Here is an 8,103-nt window from a genome sequence, read left to right as displayed (position 1 = left end):
CAAGAAAGACCATGTCATAAATGAAGATGACACACATTTTTGCGTATCGTAATTTTTATTTTATTTTTATTTTTTAAAAATTATTTGTAGATTTACTAATTTTCAAATTAAATTTGCATTTCATGTCTCATAATAGAAAATAAAATACCATATACAAAAAATACAACCCATTGCACAAAAGTTAATGTCATACAAAATACAAAATAAGATACAATAAATAAGAAAGATAATTCATTGCACTAACATGTCAAATACAAATGATCATCCCTAACTATATAAGTTAATACTACATTGCTATTAAAGGACATCATCATAACCTTGCTTTAGTAGATGGTCTTGGAACAATGTTCTCGTCATCAAGTTGTATATCTGCCAAAAACTTGAAAAAACAACAAATATTTAATGTTTATATATATATATATATATATATATATATATATATATATATATATATATATATAGCAAGAACATATTGAGACCATGTGGTGTTCCAGGTTGCATTAAAACCCGCTCTACGTTGAAAATATTTGCATAAGTGTGTATCGATGGCAGATAACTTTGTGGTGTTCCGGGTTCCATTAAGAAATGTTGTCAGATTGTTAGAAGTTAGAAGTTATTCCTACAACCACCAAAAGGGTGAGCGGATGTTTCTTACACGAATGAGCAATACAATGAAAACACGTTGGATACAACACTTCTTAAGGTATTCCTGCAACCACAGGTTTTATACAAACCCAATTAAGCAAATGTATAATGTAGGGATTTAAGCTGAAATAACACAACTATTATATTATAAAAAATAAAAAGATAAGAGAGAGAGAGAAAGGGAAAATCGAACATAAAAGGTGCATACTTTCAATATCAACGTTTAAGGGCCAATGTTGTAAGTTCATAATTATATATTTTTGACAAACTATGTCAAATAAGAATTTAACTTAATTCACTAAATTGTACATGATTTTAATAGTCCAAAAATAACAGCCCAAAACTCACAAGTTATGCATTTACGATTAAATTATAATTTATATAAGAACATGGACTGTTTTGTAATTTCTCATAAATTTATTGGTCAAAAAGAAAATTTATTTATAAACATTCAGTTATTTTTGGGGGGTATTATATTTCAAATGTCCAGGGTATTATATTTTAAACATCCAAGACTCGAAGGGTCATATCCCTATCAGATTCATGTCCAACTTCCTTCAGGCATATCCTAATTCTTCATCTGAACTAAACCAAGTTACGATTTTTTTTTTGGTAATCCAAAATATGCATACATACACTTTGAAGAAACATTTTTTGTACATAATTCATAACATGATGTATTGGACTGACCTTAAGGGACTGAAGATGACGAGTGCACAAAATGCAAGATAAAAAAGTATAAACAATAGGCAAAAAAGACTAATCAATCGCATCTTGTTTAATTTCCTCATGTTGTTCTTCACCCCTGCTAGAGCTTTTATTAATGTCATTTGCTGTAAAACTAGAATAAAATAAAAATAAAAAATGTGACTTTTTTAGATTTGTAAAATGTGTCATAATTCGTCCATCAAAATTTGAGAAAATGAGAAGGAAAAGACAGATGAGGGTAAGTTTGTAAAAATTAAAACTTAATGGGAACGTCTAATTTTTTTTAAAGGATATAGAATTCAATATTTTCATATATATATGTAGTTATTTCTTTTTGACTTAACCCATTCAACCACTTAATCCATAAAGGGAAAAAAGAAATAAGAAAGTACAAGGATTAGATTAATAATTAATTCCATACTAGTTGATTGATAAACTCATTTTGATTCTTGGCTTCTAACTCAATCTCTGTGGCTACCTGTTAATAATATTGTAACATAAGAACACAAGAATTCTAAAAGGGGAACTTTTTTAGCCAAGGTTCCTGCATAACAAAGGCACAACGTAAAGAAAGCTGAGTTCAAAAAAAATAACTTTTCATTATGCCATGTGAAAGTGAAAAACTCTTCACATGAATAGCAACTTACTTTATCCTCCTTTTGATTATACTTTGAAACTAGTGATAAATTATTGTTATTATACTTTATTAAATAAAACATACCACACCAATAATGTTTTTTACAAGATTGCCCCTGTTTTCTGCACTTGCTTGATGTAGCATCTGTTTCACAACCAAGCCGTCCATGCTGCAATACAATACAATATATTAACAAGAATACCAAAATGGTTAAAAGAGAAATTCGTTTTTTTTTTTTTTTTTTTTTTTTTTTTTTATCTTTCATTTTTAATTAAATATTTCAACCTATGAGTTACAAATGCAACTGGTCGATCTCCAATGCTAGTATTCCTAAGAAAGTTTGTCACTTGTTTCTCATTAAGCTTTAGAGCATATCGCTGTCCACCAGCAATCCTACAAATCCTTAATATCAAATTGCTGTCAACACAACTTATTTATTCTTTCCAAATAAATGTAATAAAAAAAACATTCCTCCATTGGTAAATATGTGGGTTTTGCATCAGAACCAGCTTGGATTGCAGGAAGATGTGGATACCTAAGATGAATGTTGTACTTCTGTCGTAAGTACTGAGCAACAGACATGGGTTTTCCCGTTTCTTCAACAGGGAAACCAACAAAAGAAAAAAAATGATTAACAAAACATAAAAGTAATTAAATGATCACTTGAACAGGTAGAAGTATTACCGTGGGTCGGCCATTGTCATAGATTGGAACTCTTCCAATCTGAATCAGCCATCAATACAAATAGATCTGAATCCAAATTCCAAACAAACCCCAAACGAAGTTAAGAAAGTATAAGAGCAGAGAAATAACACAAACCTGAATGAGCATGTTGAAAACGATGATAGTGTAGACGGATAACCCAGAGATACTTAATATTGAACTCTGAAGTGCTGTTGTTCCAGATTCCCACTAACTCATATGAACTCAAAAAGAAACAAACATTAGCTCTATTTTGCTTTTTTGAAATCCAACATTATTGATTCTCCATTTGAGAAATCGAAGTGCACAGACAAACCTTGTAAGAAAAACCCTAAGTTGCTGGTGTCTAAGAGTCAATACCTTGTACCAAAATCCCTAAATCGCTATGAGAGAGAAGTGAGGCCTGAATCCGTTTTGATTAGATTTGAAGTCGAGGTTTTAGATTTGGTCAACGCCATTGATGAGGAGACCTCGCAGATCAATTACGATTCACTTTCGCTTTATCTTCTTGTTCTCCTCTTGATGATTTCAGACTCCGTCTTTACGAATTTACATGATATTTTTCAGAAAGGAGTCTTTGCGGAGCATATGGAGTTTTTCTTTATTTCATAACCCTTACAGGTACTGGGTTGAGAGAAAACGAGAGAAGCGGAAGCTTGGAAGAAAATAAAACCCTAACACGTGCTAGAGAGAAGGGAGGTGGCGATGGCTTAGGGTTTACAGAGAGACGGGAGGTAGAGAATGAAGGGAGATCTAGAGGAGAGAGTATCATAGAGGGGAGAGTGGATTGCAAGGATGAAAGATAGATAGAAGATAGAAAAAACAAGGCGGGTTTTCAAAATTTTGGGGATTTCGATTCTCCCTTGTCTACTAAAAGCGTGTTTCATTAAAATTATAAAGCGACGGGTACAGACAACGCGCGTTTAAGATAAAGCGCCCTCCATGTTTTTAATTTTTTTTCATGAGACACTAAATTAAGGGCACACAATAATGCGTGACGTAAATCCTTAATTTTTTTTGTAGAGATGACACTATTTTAAGGCATGTCCTTTTGCGTATCATTAATCAACGCGTGTCGTAAAAATCGCGTCATTAAAGGTCTATTTTCTAGTAGTGAGTGGTACAAAGATTTAAATACCACGGTAATACCATACCAACCATATATATATATATATATATATATATATATATATATATATATATATATATATATATATATTGTATATTTAAATTTTAGTATGTTTGGTACTTGTGATTTACGAGCTTTGATATTAGCATTTACTGAATCGGTAAAGTTTAAAGTTTTAAACTTATATTGCTGTGTCCAATATTAATCTACTGCTTGACCTATAAACTTATGATATAATTTAATAAAATCATTTAGAATTGATTTTTCAATCTCAACTATTAGAAAACTCTAATTCACAAAACCCCATTAAAGTTTCACAATGCTTAAGACCATGAAAATTGTCATTGACAAAGCCCCTATATTTGTTGGTATATATCGTTACCAACATGTACAAACTGAACTTATTTGTAGTTAAACAAGTAGGTATTAACTATACTTGGTATAGTAGTGGTAGAAATTTTTTTGTACTAACTATAATTCGTATGGTATATGATTTAGTGAAAAATGAATTGGTACCTACCAATTCCACCCCTATATATATATATATATATATATATATATATATATATATATATATATATATATATATATATATATATATATATATATATATATATATATATATATATATATGTTGAATCACAACAAAACACTTTAACTTTATGAAGACTTCTGTTGCTTTCTAAATTGAAATGACATACGCGAATATAAGTTAACTTAATTCATTTGTATATCATAACTTTCAATAAAGAAAGTTTGACGTTCATTTTTATCAACTTTCAAATATAACCTTCTAATACAATTTGACATAAACAAACAACGTATTAAATAATTTATAGTCGTATAATATTGTTTTATTTACTTCGTTACAACGTGCCTTTTGTATATATATTCTTTATAAAAGGTGCAAATATTATAATCTACTCCGTAATATTAATATAACACATCCGTCGTCACTTACAATTGTACACGTTACACTAGATATCATATCATTATTTTTTGGTCACTTTCATTGACAAATACATGTTTAAGAAAGTCACTGATAAACATATGGAAAATGAAAAAAACAAACATTAAAAAAGTATAAATTCTAATATAATTTAACCATATAATCTCATTTGTGTGCAACTCGTAGGATTCGTCATATATATATATATATATATATATATATATATATATATATATATATATATATATATATATATATATATAGATATATATATATATATAGATAGGCACATACGTGTCCATTCATATGTACATATATGCACATAAAAAGTTCTTTAAACATTTATAATGGTTGTCTTCGTTTTCAAAAATGTTGAGCGGATTGGGAGTTATAAGGTTCTTGCAAAACTTTGTATATATATATATATATATATATATATATATATATATATATATATATATATATATATATACACAAAGTTTTGCAAGAACCTTATAACTCCCAATCCGCTCAACATTTTTGAAAACGAAGACAATCATTATAAATGTTTAAAGAACTTTTTATGTGCATATATGTACATATGAATGGGCACGTATGTGCCTATATATATATATATATATATATATATATATATATATATATATATATATATATATATATATATATATATATATATATATATATACACTTAAATTGTTTCAAAATCAATACAACAATGAGACTCCAATTAATTGTTTAAAAGAAGTGCAACTTGAAATCGTCAAAATAAAAAAATGTGCATATATCTACATTTAATGCATATTCAAATGTGCATATATGCGCATTCAAATGTGCATACATCCACGTTTCAACAAAAAAAAAAAACTCGTTAAATCTTTTTTTAGTTGGGATGTACCTTAGATGCAACATTTCGAGTGTAATGGAGGTGTTCATTTCGAAAAATGATGAGCGGATTAGCAATTCTTAGGTTCCATCACACCTTCGAGTTCTCAAAAGAACTTCTCTCTTTCTTTCTCTCTCTCTCTCTCTCTATATATATATATATATATGTGTGTGTGTGTGTGTGTGTGTGTGTGTGTGTGTGTATGTGTGTGTGTTGTGTTTCCAATGGAAGTTTTGACCTAATGTTTTTCTACATTCTAATAATGCGTTCTTGATTTTTTTGGATAAGAAAGATGTGAATATTTTTCCAAATCCAATTAAACATCTTGTAATCAATTAGTTAACATGTTGGTTAACCGTATTCTAAAACATAAAAACAAAATCATTGGAGTATCAAATTATGTATTGAGCCGTGAACAAGATTTAAAGGAATACCTTGATTCCGACATGTGAGTGTTAATTGTTTCTTGGCGTATACCGTGATATAGTACAATCACAAAATTGACATGCACAAAATTTTAGTTTATGCTAGTGGTGTAGTGTGTTTAGAATGTCACATTGAAAAAAAAAAAATGAATGGTAAATATGCTATAGTAGTTTGCGTTTAACTAGCGGACATTAGAAACATGAAAGCTTCATTAAAGAATAAATATATTTCCGACTTCTACAATAATTAACACGTAAATTGAATTTTTTTGTTGATGTTTTATCAATGATGAATTTGATAGCTATTTAGAGGCAAATATTGGATTATCGGGGGTGTCTAACGGATTTTGAGGGTCTTGCATGAAAAAAATAGGCACCAAAATATTTTTTTATTTATAAACAAAATTCATTAATACTATGATAATTAGATAAATGTTATAAAATAAGAATACAAAAGAATGACAATAATATATATATATATATATATATATATATATATATATATATATATATATATATATATATATATATATATATATATATATAGAGGAGGTCATTCAAATCAATATGATTCAAGATAAATTATCTATCTTGAAACTATCATGTTGTTATCTTATGTTAATTTACTACTTAATTAATTGAAATATTTTGCCTATATAAGAAGATTATTTCTAATTTGTTACTCACAATGAAATAAAGACTTTGAATAATGAAATATGTTTGGAAGAGCTAAATGTGGGTATGATAATAAGGCTTTTGAAAGCCCGTAAGGTATTTGGATGATTTGTTGGTTTCAGTTTATATTTATATATATTTTCCTTATACTTTCTTTAGATTTCAAGAAAGTATTTATGTTAGTATATTTGGAGGCAAAAGAAAAAAATCACTATATAAATTTATTTGTTATAATTAGTTGAAGATGTTTTCTCTTAGTTTGCAAAATCCTTTAAAATATTTTTATTTGGTTCCATTGTTGGATATGTAACTAATATAATTATATTATTGTTGGATATGTAACTAATATAATTATATTATTGATGGATATTTTACACAAATGTATGATTAGAAAATTTTGAAAAACATTATGAGGTGTTCAATTTTAATGTAAAAGAGTGCAAAAAATTTATCAATAAATTTTATTTATAAACTCATCCTTATTACTTTGTGTTTTTTTTTTCTATTTTATAAGCATTTGTTAATAATAGATACATATGAAACTTCTATACATTATAACATGCATAATGTTCATTTAAACGAGGGAAGATGCAAACTAACTACAATGCCAAAAACCAGATAACAAAAAATAACAAGAGATTAAACTTAAAGAATAATGTACACAAAATAACACAATGAATGTATATGTATACTAAATTACAAATTATATATCTCAAGTATTTTGATTCCTAAACGAATGCAAACTCTGCATGAATTTATTAATCTAAATCAATAATAAATAAATGTACACTTAGAAATATTATAATTAATTTTATAATAATAGTTTTGTAGGTTTTTGATGTAATATTTTAAATTTATGCATATATAAAATTATCTAATATATTTTGAAAAAATTGTTGATTTATTACATACTAATAAATAAAAGCATAAACACATTTCTTACATTGAAATACATTAAACATCCATCAATTGCATTATTGTCAACTAATATTTCATTGATTTATTAAAAGCCGTTTTCCAGACATAATACATAGAAACTATATGGAAAAAAATATACAAAAAAAGTTAGGAAAAATTCAAATTTATAAAAATAGCATACCACTTATTTTATTAATGTAAGAACAGTTTCTTCATCGAAATATAATAATATGCATTAAATGTTCATGTTGTTCATTTAATTAACTAACCACATTTTAAAAACATAAATCCTACTTAATCAAGTACCGTAAATACAAATTAAATATCATTAGTAAAAAAACATCATAAGTTGTAGTGGTTTAATGTTAAATAACTTTTAGTTGTAATTTGAAGAGTTATAATACTAAAATAAAAATAAAATATAATTATTTA

The 8,103-nt window shown here is 27.2% G+C and overlaps 1 long non-coding RNA gene across 1 annotated transcript; it reads right to left on the bottom strand.

Annotated features, from left to right (window-relative positions):
• Positions 1–2,016: 2,016 nt before the first annotated feature.
• On the bottom strand, positions 2,017–3,557 carry LOC145073681 (uncharacterized). The gene is made up of 4 exons (XR_013691498.1): positions 2,810–3,557; positions 2,675–2,713; positions 2,276–2,586; positions 2,017–2,159 (listed from the first exon to the last, which is right to left on the bottom strand). It is a non-coding gene; the product is annotated as an uncharacterized LOC145073681 (long non-coding RNA).
• Positions 3,558–8,103: the final 4,546 nt, after the last annotated feature.

Source organism: Lactuca serriola, chromosome 9 (assembly GCF_051521515.1).
Source record: "Lactuca serriola cultivar US96UC23 chromosome 9, Lser_US96UC23_V15, whole genome shotgun sequence".
NCBI classification, from domain to species: Eukaryota; Viridiplantae; Streptophyta; class Magnoliopsida; order Asterales; family Asteraceae; genus Lactuca; species Lactuca serriola.
This window is presented reverse-complemented; position numbering and strand designations above follow the sequence as displayed.